We start from the raw sequence: 17,291 nt of genomic DNA, 5'->3' as shown, positions 1-17,291 counted from the left end.
TCAAAGTCATAAATAAGAAAGAAAGGGTAGATCTCAGTCAAAGAAAACACCTAGTAAATATGTATGTGCTTTTTGTTGAGAGAAGGGATATTAGAAGAAAAATTATCTGAAGTTACAAAGGAAAGATAAAGGTAAGACCAAAGTTGCTTCAGATGCATGTGTAGTTGAAATTGAAGAAGATAAGTCAAACTTTGCTCTAGTGAGTCTATCATTGACATCTCATTATGATGAATGGCTTCTAAATGGTAGATTTGTTTTCATGGGTAATGACAGTCCTTGCAAAACAGTGGGGATAGGTTCAATATGGTTAAAGAATAATGATAGATCAACTAGAGTTTTGATAGACGTTTTACATGTACCATAGTTGAAGAAAAGTCTCATCTCTTTGGAAGTTTTGGAATCCAAAGGCTTCAATGTGTCAATGCAAGATAAAGTCTTAAAAGTTTTCTTTGGTGCCTTTGTAGTGATGAAAGGTACAAGAAGAAATAACTTGTATTATTATAATAGTGGTACAGTCTTTGAATCAACGGTTGCAATATCTAAAAATGATGTAAATAATGAAACAACAAAACTTTGGCATATGCGTTTGGGACATACAGGGGAAAAAACCTTATTTAGTTTAGTGAAATAAGACTTATTAAAAGGAGCAAAAACCTACAAGTTAGATTTTTGTGAGTACTATGTCTTAGGAAAATAGACAAAAGTAAGATTTAGTACTGCAATTCATAATACTAAAGATATTTTGGATTATGTTCAATCTAATGTGTGAGGACCTACTAAGACAACTTCCTCGGGAAATAGGTATCACTTTGTTACTTTTGTTAATGACTTTTTGAGAAAGACATAAGTGTACACTTCAAAGAAGAAGAATGACGTATTAGGCTTTTTCCTGAAATAGAAAAAGATAGTTGAAACTCAGACTAGCAGAAAGAACAAACGATTAAGGACTGATAATGGTGGTGAGTATACTAGTGATCTATTTTTTAAAGTTTGTCAAGCTAAATGTATTGTACGTCATTTCTCAATCAAAGGAACATTATAATAGAATAGGTTGGTTAAACGCATGAATCGAACCTTACTGGAGAAGGTTAGATGTATGTTGCCTAATATTGCGTTAGGCAAAACATTTTGGGATGAAGTAGTTACATATGCATGTCATCTCATTAATCGTTTACCATCCATTGCAATAGAGGGAAAAACACCCTTTGAGGTATGGTTTGGAAAACCTACTGATGATTATGATTCCTTACGAGTGTTTGGTTATACTGTCTATTATCATATAAATGAATTTAAATTAGATCTAAGGGCTATAAAAGCAATTTTCATAAGGATTAGTTTTGGAGTGAAAAGATATCATCTTTCGTGTCCAAATCTAAAGAAAATCATTCATAGTAAGGATTTTACCTTTGATGAATCTGCCATATTAAAAAAAGAACAAAGAAGATCGATAATACTCAATAACATATGGAGTGTACTTCACAACAAGTAGAGTTTGAGATAATCATAACAATAAACTCAGTCAAGTTGTTGAAAATGATAGTGATACTTTAATGGCAGAAGCGAAGAGTAGCGATGGGGAGGTTTCATCCCAATAACCTTAACAACAATAAGAATCAATTGCATTACATAGGCCAAAATGAGAAATACGTAAACCTACTTCATTTGCTAATATAATGGCTTATGCACTTTCAGTTGTAAATGATGATATTTCTTCCACTTATAAAGAAGCAGTCAGAAGTCCAGAAGCTAAAAAGTGGAAGAAAGCCATAAATGAGGAATTACAATCCCTTCATAAAAATGAAACTTGGTAGTTAATTCAATTACTAAAGAACAAGAAGGCAATTAGGTGCACGTAGATTATGCAAGAAAAAATAGATTTCCTAACAAAGAAGATGTTCACTATAACGCAAGGTTGGTAGCCAAAGTTTATGCTCAAAAGGAAGGGATTGATTTCAATGAGGTATTTTCTCTAGTTATTAAACATTCCTCTATTAGAATTTTGTTAGCCTTGGTAGCATAGTTGAATCTCGAACTAGTTCAACTTGATATGAAAACTACATTTCTATATGGTAATTTGGAAGAAGAAACTTACATGACTCAGCCCAAAGGATTTAAGGTTATTGATAAAGAGAATTGGGTTTGCAAACTGAAGAGATCACTTTATGGATTCAAACATTCACCATGACAGTGGTATAAGCAATTTGATCAATTGAAGATGGAACATAGGTATGTAAGACGTAAGTATGATAATTATATATATTTTCAGAGGCTACAAGATGGGTTTATCATTTATCTATTATTATATGTTGATGATATGTTGATAGCTTTAAAGAACCAAGAAGAAATTAAGAAATTGAAGACACAATTCAATTAAGAGTTTGAAATAAAAGATCTGGAAGAAGCCAAAAAGATTCTAGGTATAGAGATTAGTAAAGATAGAAGAAGAAGCAAGGTTAGTTTGACTCAAAAAGAATATTTAAAAAAGGTACTACACCGTTTTGAAATTTCTAATACTCTACTTACTTCCCATTTCAAGATCAGTGCACCCTTATCTTCATGTACAAATGAAGAGCAAAGATATATGTCACGAGTTCTATGTTCTAATACGATTGGTAGCTTGATGTATGCAATAGTGTGTATGAGGCCCAACATTTCATATGCAGTTGGAGTTGTGAGTAGGTATATGCATGATCCTGGTAAGGGACATTAGTAGGCTGTGAAATCGATTATATGGTACTTACTAAAGACTGTAGATGTTGGTTTAGTATTTGAGCAGGATGATGTACTTAGTCAGGATGTGATTAGATATGTTGACTCTAATTTTATTGGTGATTTGGATAAACGTCGATCAACTATTGGTTATGTCTTTACTCTTTAGAAAACACCAGTTAGTTAGAAATCTACCTTACAGTCTATAGTTGTTTTGTCTACTACAAAGGCAGAGTATATGGCAGTTACAAAGGTTGTAAAGGAAGTTATTTGGTTACAAGGATTGCTAAAAGATTTAGGAATTGTTCAGAAGCATATCAATGTGTATTCTAAAAGTCAAAGTGTAATTCATTTGGCAAAGAATCTAGTATTTCATGTATGGACTAAATATATAGACGTTAGACATCATTTTGTAAGAAGGATTATTGAAGAAGGGAATATACAACTCCTGAAAATTAGGACTGTTAAGAACCATGCAGATATGATGACCATGGTGGTAACATCGATCAAGTTCAATCATTGTTTGAACTTGATCAACATCCTGCAAACTTAAATAGCGCCAAAAGGTAAAGTTGAAGTCATCACAAAAGAAGAAAATATAAGGGAAATTTGGTGGGACTCGTTAAATCACCAAGGTGGAGATTATTAAAAAAAAATTGGCTCTTTAGGTCCCACATGGACTATTTTAATCTCTTTATATTTTATCAAAGGCTATAAATAGAAGCCTTGGTTTTAATTCAAAATCATCCCAAAAATAATTGTAGCCAAACATAATTATATTGAAAGAATCTTATTATTAGGGATCTCTAATAGTTTATTTTTCCTTTATAACTATTCTTTGGAGATAAAAAAAATAATCAGTAATGTCGAGGACATGGGTACATTTATCGAACCTCATAAATTTTTGTGTTCTTTTTCTTCTATTTTCTATATTTTTATTTTTTGTCTTAATTATTTATTATATTCAACAACATAGAAATTGTATTTTATATTTTCGTTACACAACATCAATATCACCTCAAACAAACTCCAAAAATCTTCCATAGTATCTGTTTACCTCAAATCCATTAAATCTATATTAAAAGACCCTTTCTATGTTGAACGAAACTAAAGAAGCAACTTTTTTTCAACTTGTTCTAGTCAATGAGTGACTATCTAGTCTTATTCTATTACAGCCACCTCAGTGTTTTCCCATTCATACATACGGCAACGGTTGCTAGCTTTTCACGTTCAGTGAGTCAATTGACAGAAAAGTAATATTCTATCTTAAAACTCCATCCTATTAGATCCTCTCCCACGAATACGAATAACTTTAGATGTCCATGCACAGAATCACAGCGGATGCCCTTTATACTGTCGCCAACATTAATCCTCTATTCGCTTAATTCTTTTTCTTACTCTTGTTCCTTGGTGATGATTCATGAGAAAGAAGATGAAGGCTTCATAAGAGGTTTTCCTCTATCTTTAGTTCTATTATCCTTTGCAAATAAGAGCTCCCTAAATTCATGAAAATACTCTTTCATTTTCCTTATTCATGTCTTTATGCCATCAATTACCCCTTAACCTCTTCCATATTTCTATTCATATCTCTCATTTTCCTTTTATGATGACCTTCTTACCTGCCCTTCACTAGCTCCAGTTCCCTCACCATTCCATCGACCTTAGCCTTCATCATTGTCATTTGGTTTGATAGGTACCCGACTAGTTGTTAAACGGCCAGCCTTTTCTTCTTCGATTCTAGACACTTAGACTCCAGCTCTGACAAACTTCAGGAGTCTCATAACACTCAATAGTCCTCCAAACAACCAAACACTTAAGTAAGCTAACCCTTGTTTTACACTATACAACCTTTGTTTCTTGAATTTTATAAATTTCTATACTATTTGAAATATTACAAAACTTGACAAAGATAAAGAAGACACATAAATAGTTCATCAAAAAAATATTCAACTTAAAAGGGATATAAAAGCTTTTCAAAAATTAATTTCTTCCACAGCATATGAACGCTGCCACAGTTTTTAGTTTTGATAGCTCAAGTTTTGAGTAATTTTAAAATGTCTTATATAACTTATAAAATTACAAAATTTTGCAAAACTAAACTAAACATATTAATGTTTAAATTAAAAAATATCAATCATAAAATAATTTGAAAAATCCTATAAAACGAATTTCCTTCACAAATCAATACCACTGTAAAATCTTCTAGACTTAACACTCAATTTTATAACATTTTTAATAAATCATATATAACTTGTAAAATTGCTGAAATTTCTAGAATTAAATTACACATACTAATTTATTTATAAAAAATGTTCAAGTGAAAAAGGATTTAGAAAGCTCTGAAAACAAAATTCTTTTACAGGACACAAACTTTGTAAAAGAAATTCCAAGTTTGACACTCAATATTATAATTATTTGAATAAATCATGTTTAATTTGTAAAATTTTAAAAAATTCCAAAACAAAACTAGACATATTAAGTTATATCTAAAAAACTTTTCAATTTAAAAATAATATTGAAAGCTATGAAAAAACTAAACCTTTTTACAAGTGACAAACATTGCCAAAAATTTCTAGTTTTAACACTTTAAGATTATAGTAAATTTGACGAAATTTTTATAACTTATAAAATCATGAAAATTTATAAAAGGGTTAATAATATTTTGTGACATCTTAAATAAAATTTTCAAAATTTTTAGAATACTATACACTAATTGAAATGCCCAAAAATTTGTTCATAGAGGTAAAAGTTCCTTGTTAGGAAGGTCTAGCCCAAAATAGTAATTTGTGAAGACTTATGGGGTTATGTGAAATATTGTGTAAGTATAGGGTTTAAAGAGTAAATCTTCCTTTAACTTAATAAATAAGGCCATCAGACTTTTTTCTTTTTCTACGGGGAAAAACAAAAAGCATAGAGGAGAAGAGAGAAAAAAGAGAAAAAAGAGAAAGGAGAGAAGAAAAGAAAGGAGAAAGGAAAAGAGAAAAAAAAAAAAGGGAAAGAAAAAGAAAGAAGAAGAAGAAGAAGAGGAAATTGATGGGAAAATTGGGATAAGGTGTTAGAATATGCCTTAAAAACCAATCGTTTTATTGGTTTTAAGGGTTTTATATCTTGCATATACATTATTAATAAAAGAAAAGTTTTGTTATACTTCATATGTTTTCTACATCACTTTTATATCTATGTTATAGTTGTATATTATATCTATATTAACTATATGCATATGACATGTGAAAGGTCTCAATGAGTTTTAATAAACGTCATCAAATCATTCCTTTCATAGACAATCTATTTGGGCAATAGTATTACATAGTGGGTGTGTGCTATATTACCACAGTATATCAGTGGATGATATTAGACATGGTAGATATACATATGGGTAAACAATAGAACCATTTGATGATTAGAGAATTGATCAAAGGTTATTATATTATATTGTTTATTGTTTATCGAACGTGACTGCTGAATGATGATCACATAGGCATTAATATGTAGTCAATGATACATCGTAAATCATACTAGTGTATAGATCCTTTGACTTGAGATATCACAGTTATGTTTCGTTTCGAAATGTATAGTTCATACGATGTATACCATAAGGCTAATCATGTTTTATTCAGAAGCCGCTTTGATCATATGTTGCTTGAGTGAGAGGATAAGTGATGATCATATAGGGATCTGTCAGCTCGACTACTCTCGAGTTCCCATACAAATATAGAGAAACATGAAAATCTAAGACACTGGCTGGTGTAGATAAATGACCACATGAAGAGAGTTTCCATGTGGCATGTTATGATATATTACTTGATATTTGAAAAGATTAAATATTAGATTTTGACATTCCATGAATCCGAGTTTAATTGGGATGTAACGACAGAGGGATTGGACTATATGGTAAGTATGAGTAAGAAAGCTTCATTTGGCATTATGTGAAACTTGTACTTTATTATGATGTAGGGGTTATGGGACATTGCTAGATGACACCATATGATCAGTGGGAGCTTCATTCTGTAGCAGGAAATGAAGTATATCGGTTAACAATAATTTTGGGTTATACAATGATATAATGAAATGTATCATCCAATATAGGGCCCACAGCTATGTCACTATGAACCTTGAAGGTCACACCCATATTTCAAGGAAGAAAATTGTGCTATGAAGCTGAAAATATTTATCCATGGTTGCCTAGCACTTTCGAGGATAAAAAATGTGCTTTTCAAATAAGATTCAGAAAAGGGGCAAAATTATCATTTTGCACCTTTTAAATTGTTTAGAAAGTTGCCTGAATAATTTTAAGCACAAATTATTCAACATGTGTCAAATTATGATTTACTCTTAATTATCAACCAATGAGAATTAAATACATGATTTAACTTGATAAATATCAAGTTTTAGTTTAATAAATAAGAGAGAAATGTAGAAAAACAATACATTTTTTCTTTTTCTTCTTCTTCTTCTTCTTTTGCTGGGAAAGCTTCCATTTTTCTTCCTTGAAGGGTGCAAGTTAAGAGATCACTTATTTTAGTGATTCAAACTTCATAACTTCAAATTAAATTACAAGGTACAAAGTAGTTTACATGTTTCTATGTTTTATTTCTTGAAACATCATATAAATTTTATATTACTATTGTTACATATGATGTGAACATGATCTAAAAATTTTAATTTTCTTACCATAATCCTACAAATGGTATCAGATCAAGAGTTTGATGCTTGAATGACAAGAACATGCCATAATTTTAGGTGTTTGAAAGTGTTAGTAATCAAAACCTAAGATATAAGTTTTGTTATGTGTGATTGGTTTAAACCAAGTGTACATATGTTATTAGGAATGCCTTAATAGCATTTGATAAGCTTTAAATTGTTGAAATTGTGTTGGGTAACGTTTGACATAAATAAATAAAAAAACTCTAATTTTAGAAATTTGGGTGTTTTTGAAATTAATGGTTTAATCATGATTTATACATGATTGTCATAATATACACATGAATTTTAATCTTTACTTTATATGGGAATGTGTTTTTAAGAAACTCAGTTTGTATGACTTGATGAAGGGCATGAACAAGTTGACATGATTTCCATGTGTTTGGTTGATGGAAATAACATTCAATGTTGATTGAATTGTTATTAATTCATTAAACTAGTGTTTGACTTGGTTTGATTTGAGAATTGAATTCTTGATAGCTTGGATTAGATAAATTACATTATGAGTAACCATATTCATGCTTGAATAATTATTACATAGTGAGATGGATTATGTTTGAGTGATGAATGATTCATATATGTCATGATTTAGTGAAATGCATGACACTTGTGAATTTGGCTCACATTAGGCATGTGTTATGTATTTATTTTACAACTAGTCATTCTAAAATCTATTCATGTTTAAGTATGAACTGAAACATGTTTAGCAAGATTTTGGTGAACTTGGTATGTGTTTTGGAAACATCAAGAGTTAGGGTTTCATGGTTGGTTTCAAGAAAAATATAATATAAAATTTTGGTTTAATTACTTTGTATACTTCTGATGGTTTGATCTTGTACACACCAAACATTAGATGTGTTTGTGTTTTAGCAAACTTGAATAAAGAGCATAAAGTATGGTAAGTTATTTGTTAAGTTTACCAAATTACAAATTTAATTTCTAAGTTTGAATGTTTGACTATGGTGTTACAAATATTAGTATGGTGCCCACAATGTCATGTTATTATAGGTATATGTGATATGTGTGACATGTGTATGCTATATGTGAGACATTATGACATGTTAAACATCATGCATCTAAATGCTTAACATTATGTATGCTAGATTGAAATGGATTTAACATATTGGATATGTTTGTTGTCTTAGATACATAAATAAGAACTCAAGTTTGCTAGTTTAGGATTAAGTTATAAGATTTGGATCTCTTATATGCAAGATCAACCTAATGTACATTTTAGATATGTGATATGCTAAGTTGTATGAAAATATGACTTCTTTTGATTATTGAATAATATAGTTGATATGTGTTCAATAGCATGCCTAAGTTTTATGTTTTAAATTATCATATAATTTATTTATGGCATATGATACATAGTTTTGTGTTTTAGAGAACTAAAACTTTTAGGCATGAAATACTCTTAGAAATACCATTTAGGATATTAGAAAAGTTTTCAATGGCATAAATTGTAAGAATATGGTTTAGTAACATGTCTTGGGTGAGAAATATGTATCCAAAGATACATACTAGACTACTCAAGATATAAACTAAACCTAATTACTAATAATAAAAGCTTCCCCAAATTTTCAATATCAAATTCGAGTCTTCCATTATTGGTTGATTAGGGTTACATCATAAGGTTGGAAATCCTAGATTTCTATTATGTGACGAATACTATGCCATATGACATAAAATTAGTCGATTGGTGTCTAGAGTATTATATCTGTCATTCAATAGATTCTATTATGTGTAGGAGTGATGGGGTATTATATCTGGAAAACGCGATGAGTTGAATTTGACTAGTTTAGAGTGCTTAGATCTATTATGTGCGGTGCTCAAAACTAGAGACTTACATGAATCATAGCTTGCATTTGGAATGCAAAAGGAAATCGATTCTAACTTATTGACCTTGACAGACTTAGATATATTATATGCGGTTTGGCAAGTTTGATAAGAACTTGATTCTCCACTAGAAAGTGAACCAATAAACTTTTCGAATCTTCAGGTGGAGAAGTATAAGATTTGAATAAAATAGTGGGAGCTAATGAGATTACGTTTATTGGTCATTACTAATGAATTTCTTATTTCTTACAGTATTCTCTCTTGTGATATAGAATCTCAAAATGTCAATGACAAACAATATACTCCTAAAATTGATGGACTCGCATGTGCTTATTAGCCCCAATTTTAAAGATTGGCTGAGAAATCTAACAATTGTTCTCAATCTTGAAAAGTCAACTTATGTCTTGGAGGCACTTTTACCAGTAGCAGTAGACCCAGATGCCCCTAAGGAAGAGCAAAGGGCTTATGCTGAATGGGTAGATGTTGACTTACGAGTTCTCAATTATATGCTAACATTAATGAATTCTGAACTTCAAACTCAATTTGAGAATGTGCAGAGTGCGTATGAAATTATCACTACTTTAAGACAATTATATAGTGAAAATGCTCGAGTAAAGGATTATAATTTGATGACTTCATTATTCCCTCCAACTTTATATAGTGCATATGGCTTAAGGAGGGCATTTCCCTATATGATCATGTTATTAATAAGACTAGGGAGTTACAGATTATGGGCACAGATTATGTTCGAGTGAATTTGATTCTCCATTGACTCCCTTCAACTTTTAAGCCATTTATTACAAATTATAATCTCAATAGGATTGAGAAGAAAAGGAAAACACTAGCTGAGTTGCTAGCTACTTTTGCCATGAGAGGCAAAAAAAGGCAAGCTCAAAAGCCTTGGATGAGACCAAAAGTACAAAGAAAAGGTTTTAAGAAAACCACTACCAAGCCTTCTAGGATAAAGGGTTCTAACATCAGGCTAGCACATTCTCAGCCTCCATGACCATCTGTTCCATAGAAAGAAAAGAAGCAGAAGAAGAGCAATTATTTTATTACAACTAAGAGGGGCATTGGAAGAGGAACTACCATTTATACCTTCATGATCTGAGAAAAAGCAAAACAAATACATATCAGTGTTATGTAATTGAATTTGAATTAAATGTTAATTCAAACATTGATTCCTGGATATTAGATTTTGTTGCAACTTCACATGTTTGTACTTGTTTATAGCATTTGTAGAATAGGTCTGCCTTGAGACGTGATGAGATCATACTTAGACTGGTCGATAGGGCACAAGTTTCTGCAAAGGCTGTAAGTGTATGTAGTGTACAGTTACCTACTAGACATGTAATAACTTTGTATAAAACTTTGTATTTTGCTAATGTCACCAAAAATATCATCTCTATTCAAGTTTTGTATAAAAATGGTTATTAGTTTACATTTAATGGAAATGAATGTCTAATTTATTTTGGGAATAAATTAGTAGGAAATGTTATCAATACAAATGGTTTGTATATGGTAGAACTTGATTTACATAGCGCCATGTATTCCAAATCATCTAAAAGAACTAGAGAACATATAAATCCAATAGTTCTATGGTATCACAGATTTGGCAATATTAGAGAGGATCAGATTCGACAATTAAAAGAAAATAGACTTTTAGGTTCGTTGGGTTCAAAACCCTATCCTACTTATGAATCTTGTCTTCAAGGAAAAATAATCAAGCTTCTGTTTAAGAATAAAGAGGAGTGAGCCAAAAATATATGAGAATTGATACACACTAATGTGTGTGGCCTCTTTAATGAAATGGCCTGAGAGGGTTTTTCATACTTTATTACCTTTATCGATGATTATTCTCGATATGAATATTTATATTTGATGAAATACACATCTAAAGCTTTTGAAAAGTTTAGAAAGCTCCAAAAGGAAATAGAAAACTAGACTGAAAAGAATATTAAAGCTTTGTGTTTAGATCATAAAGGTAAATACTTGAGTACAAAATTTTAAGAGTTCTTAAGAGATAAAGGAATACTATGTCAGTTGACTCTGTTATTCACACTACAACATAATGGTGTGTTTGAACAGAGAAATCATACTATATTAGATATGGTATGATCTATGATGAGTTTTACTGATTTGCCAGTTTATTTATGGGGATATGCTCTTCAGAAAACACTACATGTGCTAAATAAAGCACTAACAAAGTTCATTTGAAAGACACTATGCGAATTATGGTATGGCAAACTTCCAAGTGTAAACTACCTAAAAATCTAGAGATGTCCAATATTTGTTAAAGTGGTTAGAACTGAGAAATTAGAGTCCCAAACAGAAAAGAGCCAGTTCATTAGGTATCCAAAAAAAATTTTAGGATATTATTTCTACTTTCACTTTGATCAAAGGATTATAGTTAGTAGAAATGTAAATTTTCTTGAGAAAGAGTTTTTGGAGGAAGGTGGTGCGTGAAGGAAAATTGTGCTTAAAGAAGAGTCTAGAAAGCTAGTGACTGAGCCTGTTTACATAAATCCTCCAAGTATACAATCACCTATACCAACTACAATAGCTCAAATAAGAAAGTCTGTCAGAGTGCCTTGACCTCTTGAGAGATATGGATTTCTGATAGAAAGGGATTTTGAATCGCTTCTAATAGGAGAAACTGAGCATCTAGAGGATCTAAAAACTTATCAAGAGGTAATACTAGATATTGACTCTAGTAGATGGCTAGAGGCAATGAATTCAAAAATTGAATCTATGAATGCCAATCAAGTATAGATACTCGTTGATCCACTTGATAGAATAGTTTCAATCGGATGTAAGTAGATCTTCAAGAGGAAAATTAGCAAGGATGGAAAAGTTGAAACTTATAAAGTTCAATTGGTAGTTAAAGGTTATACTTAAAAATAAGGGTTGGATTATGAGGAGACTTTTTCACCAGTCGCAATACTTAAATCTATCATAATCCTACTAGCCATCATAACACACTATTATTATAAGATATGGCAGATGGATGTTAAAACTGCTTTTCTCAATAGGTACCGAGAGGCATAAGTGTGCAAACTACATCGATCTATATATGGATTGAAAAAAGCTTCAAAAAGCTAGAATATCCAGCTTGATGAAACAATTTGAGTATTCGATTTCATTAAAAATCTGGATGAGTTATGTGTCTATCAATTGGATAGGGATAAAATTATCGTTTTCCTAGTCTTGTATATAGATGACATATTATCAATTAGAAACAACATTGGCGCTATGATTGAGATTAAGCTATGGCTAGCGAAATCCTTTTCCATTAAGGATCTAGGATAAGTAATCTATATTCTAGGTATTCACATCTATAGAGATAGAACAAAAGGATTAATAGGTTTATTTCAAAAGTTATAGATAGAGAAAGTATTGAAACGTTTTCACATGCAAGACCCTAAGAGAGGTCTTTTATCGTTTCCTTATAGAACACATCTATCAAAAGATATGTGTGCAAAGACTGATGAGGAGCGATAACGAATGTATGAAGTGTCATATGCTTTAGCAACAGGTAGTCTCATATACGCTGTAACATCCGAATTCAGGTGTGTCAGTAAACTCCACTTCCAAAATTACCCCTAGAATGGATTTTATAACTTGTTGTGTAAAGAAATTACAAAAGAATCATAGAAAACTACTAAATGAGCAATATTTTTCAAAGGGGGTAAAATGGTAATTTTATAAAGATTCAAGGGACAAAGTGGGAATTAAAATTGAAGGGCACACTTGAAATTATATGGTGGTGCTAAGGGTTTTTGGTAATTGGCTAAGGATAAAATAATAATTTATGGAAAAGATTAAGGGCAAAATGGTCCAATAGGCTTATAAATTTATTTCTATTCATTTTCTCTTCCATTTTGCCGAGAACCTCCATTGTTTGAGCTAAAAACTTTCCTTAACCAAAATTCGTCCAAAAACCTAGCTAAACCACCTAATTTCCAGAGGCCCCAGTTATAAAAAGTGTAGATCTGTCAATTCTGGTCAGTTCTAAGGTAAGAAATTTAATTTTTAAGATATGTGAAATTTGGAAGTTTGATGGATGATCATATTTTTGGTTGATTAAGGTTGCCAGAAAGAAGAAAAAAAGGTGAATACGCTTAAATCACCAAATCAGCAAAGAAAATGTAAGAATTTCATACTTTACATACTTGAAGTAAATTTGAGTTAGGTTATTTAAATAACCTTTACTTATATCAGTATGTAAGGTATTACAATTAAGGTGATTTATGCTCAAAAGGATAAAGAAATTCATTAGGATTCATGATGTAATTTTTGGCCATAAGGGTAAAATGGTAATTTTGGCCATAAGGGTAAAAATGTCATTTTATGTGATATAGGTTAATTTGGCTTAATTATGTGCATAAAATGGGTGATAACCCTTATATTAAGCCTACATTGTATATTTTGAAATTAATTAAATGTATGCGATATATAAATGCATGAGAAAATAATATGATATTTGAGAAGGAATGAAAAGAATAAGAGAAAACAATGAATGAACATATTTTATATTATGGTTATATATGCATACATGAGGAATCATAACATATGCATGATTTAGAAAAAAATAAAGAAAGAGGAAAAATATTTTCTAAGTCATGCATGTTTTTATAATGACTCATATGATATAGGAAAACAGAAAACATACTTAAAATCCTTACACGCCAGCTGTACTGTGTGGACAGCAAATAAAATAATCGGTTGTACTGTGTGGACAACCAGCTGTACTGTGTGGACAGTAAAGAAAAAAATATCAACTGTACTGTGTGGACAGCAAAGAAAAAAATCAGCTGTACTGTGTGGACAGCAAAAGAAAAATATCAGCTGTACTGTGTGGACAGCAAAGAAAAATATTAGCTGTACTGTGTGGACAGCAAAGAAAAAAAAATAATATATGCGTGTAAGAGAGAATTATACTTTGTATGGTGACTGCAAGTACTATCATATGTAGTCTAGATCGATCAATGAGAAAGAGAGAGAAACAAATTAGTAAATATTTTATGAAAGTCATTTGCATTAGAATTATGCATACAAGCCTATGTGGCTGATAAAGAGTTGAGAAAGATGTACGATCAAAAAATAGAAATGTCATGGCACTCATACATGCATAGATCATAACGAGTGAATCATATTTGTATAGTAAGGAAATGAATAAATGTGTGAAAGAAAAGAATTATGATATGTGTTAAATGCGTGTTCTGTGTCAATTATTTTGTTGTAAATAGTTCAGACACGCTAAGTATGAAAAAGATTAGAGAAGATTAGTACTGGTATAAAATGCTTTAAGTGTTTAGTATGATTTTCTTACTGAGCCATAGTCGCTCACTCCGTTTAATTTAATATTTTACAGGTAAAGAAATGCAGCAAAGGTTCCTGGGGAGCACTAATGAGACATGAGGCTAAGGGAGGAAGGCACCATATTTTTATTGATATATATATGTTTTGATGTATATGTGAATATATGTCTATATATATATATATATACTTGATGTAGATATTGGTGGATATGTATATATATATATATATACAACTAGTTATGAAAATTGATTATAAAGTTTCTGTGGGTGATAATTTTTATAATTGTTATTATTATTATGTATTTATTTTACTAATTGTGATTAAGTTGATAAAAATCCAATCGATTGGTAGGACTGGTTTGCGTGAATTATAAATTGGGAGTGTTACAGGGCATAATGAAAAAGAGAAAAATATTCCCCGGACCCTCTAAAATAGGGGAACTCATGCCGATTTTCTGTAACACACCCAATGGTTAGGAGAGGTTACATTTTTGGTATCAGAGCGCGATTTTGGGCGCTTAAAGGAAGATATAATATAATGTGTGGTAATATAATACAATATATCTATGGTTTTGCATTCTAATATTGCACAGGTGCCCCTCATGTCTCACAGATCAGCTCCCGAGAATCGATTGTAGTAAGTTATTTTCTTTACCTGTATTCAAATAATAGAATATTATGTAATTACACTTATGCAGTTATTAGATGAGTACCACAAGACGAGGACGAGGACGGGGTCGTGGAAGAGGTATTCAGAAAGAGACGGGAGAACCGTCTAACCCTGCCCCGTCAGTTGGTTCAGGATTTGGGCTAGCAGAAATACGAGATATAGTCCGTCAGGTGTTGACTGAGAGTCAAGATAGACCCACACCTGAAAATATAGCCGGAGATGCCATCCGAGATGAGATTAGAAGTGAGATTCGGGAGGAAGTCATAGAAGAAATCAGAAATGAAATAAGGAATGAAGGGAGAGGAGAAATTAGAGCTCAAAGGCGACTTGAGCCCATTTATTGCTTACCTAATCAGCATACCCCTCCTGAATTCAAAGGTACTAAAGATCCTTTAGTGGCTGATGAATGGATCAAGCAAGTGGAAAGTACTATGGATTTATTTTCTATGACTGATAGAGAAAAAGTTCGGTATGCCAGTTTCTTGATGAGGGGAGAGGCCCGCGTATGGTGGGATCTAGTTAAAGAAACCAGAAATGTAGATCTGATGACCTGGAAAGACTTTAGAAAGGTGTTTGAGGCCCAATACAGAACAGCTGATGTGGTAGCAGTCAAAGTTCAAGAGTTTATTTCTTTACAGCAGGGAGAGGGTTCAGTAAAGGATTACTCTACCCGTTTTGATGTCTTAGCCAGTTTTGCTCCAGGTATGGTGAGTACTCCTAGTCTCCGGTTGGACAGATTTCTTCAAGGTCTTAAACCGGAGATAGCCTTGCATGTGCTAGCTGGACCACAACCTCTTCAAACTTATGAAGAGACATTGGAGAGAGCATTGAGGTTGGAGGTATATGTTAATAAGCTACCCAGGAATGCACCTTCTATGTCAACACCTCTATCATTGACAGTACCCCAAACAGTGATGCCAAGTCAGTCAGCTTTACCTGCTTCATTGACTATTTCAGCACCTGCTACAGCATCAGGAGGTAGTTCAATTGGCTCCAGTTTCAGAAACAATAGGGGAAAAAGAAAATTCCAGTCAAAAGCAAGTAGAAAAGGCTGGAAGAGTGACAAGAAGCCTAGAAAAGAAAATATTCCCCAATGTCAGATTTGTGGGAGACGTCATAGTGGAGAATGTTGGTACCAGCAGAAACAGGTGATTTGTTATAGATGCCGACAACCAGGGCATATAGCAAAAGATTGCCCAAGTACCAAAGTGCCAATTCAGATACAGCCACAACAAACCCTAATTCCACCAGTGCAACCAGGGAGAGGTACTAATGCACGGGTTTATACAGCTACCCATAGTCAGGCGGAGGCTAGTCCATCTGCAGTTACTGGTCAGCTCTTTTTCCACTCTGTTTCTTTATATGCATTGATTGATTCAGGAGCTACACACTCCTTTATTGCACCAGGGGTTATTGAAAGGGTAGGTTTAGTGTCTGTTAGATCTACCCATTCCATTAGAATTGAGATGCCAAATGGTGGGAGTGTGATTACAGATAAAATGCTAAAAGACCAGAAGGTAGTGATACATGGGAGAGAGTTAAAGGTGGACTTGATTGTCTTTGATATGCTCGATTTTGATGTTATCTTAGGTATGGATTTCTTAGAAAGGTATGGAGTTGAGATTGACTGTAGAAAGAAAAAGGCTCGATTCCAACTCGATAATGGGGATTACTTTAATTTCGGAGAGGGCCATCAGCCTAGTATGATGATCAGTAATGTAAAAGCACAAAAATTATTGAAAAAAGGATGTACGGGATATTTAGCTCATGTGGTACATGAGCATGATGTTTAAAGATTGGGTGTTCAGGATGTCCCAATAGTACAAGATTTCCCAGATGTCTTTCCTGATGAGCTACCAGGTTTACCTCCAGAGAGAGAGTTGGAGTTTAGTATCGAGTTAGAACCTGGCTCAGCCCCAATTTCAAAAGCCCCTTATCGAATGGCTCCAGCTGAATTACAAGAATTAAAGAAACAGTTGCAAGAACTTTTAGATAAGGGTTTTATTAGACCTAGCCACTCTCCTTGGGGAGCACCCATACTATTTGTCAAA

Source organism: Mangifera indica, chromosome 6 (genome assembly GCF_011075055.1).
Source record: "Mangifera indica cultivar Alphonso chromosome 6, CATAS_Mindica_2.1, whole genome shotgun sequence".
Lineage (NCBI taxonomy): Eukaryota > Viridiplantae > Streptophyta > Magnoliopsida > Sapindales > Anacardiaceae > Mangifera > Mangifera indica.
The sequence above is the reverse complement of the archived record's forward strand: the minus strand, read 5'-3'. Positions refer to the sequence as shown.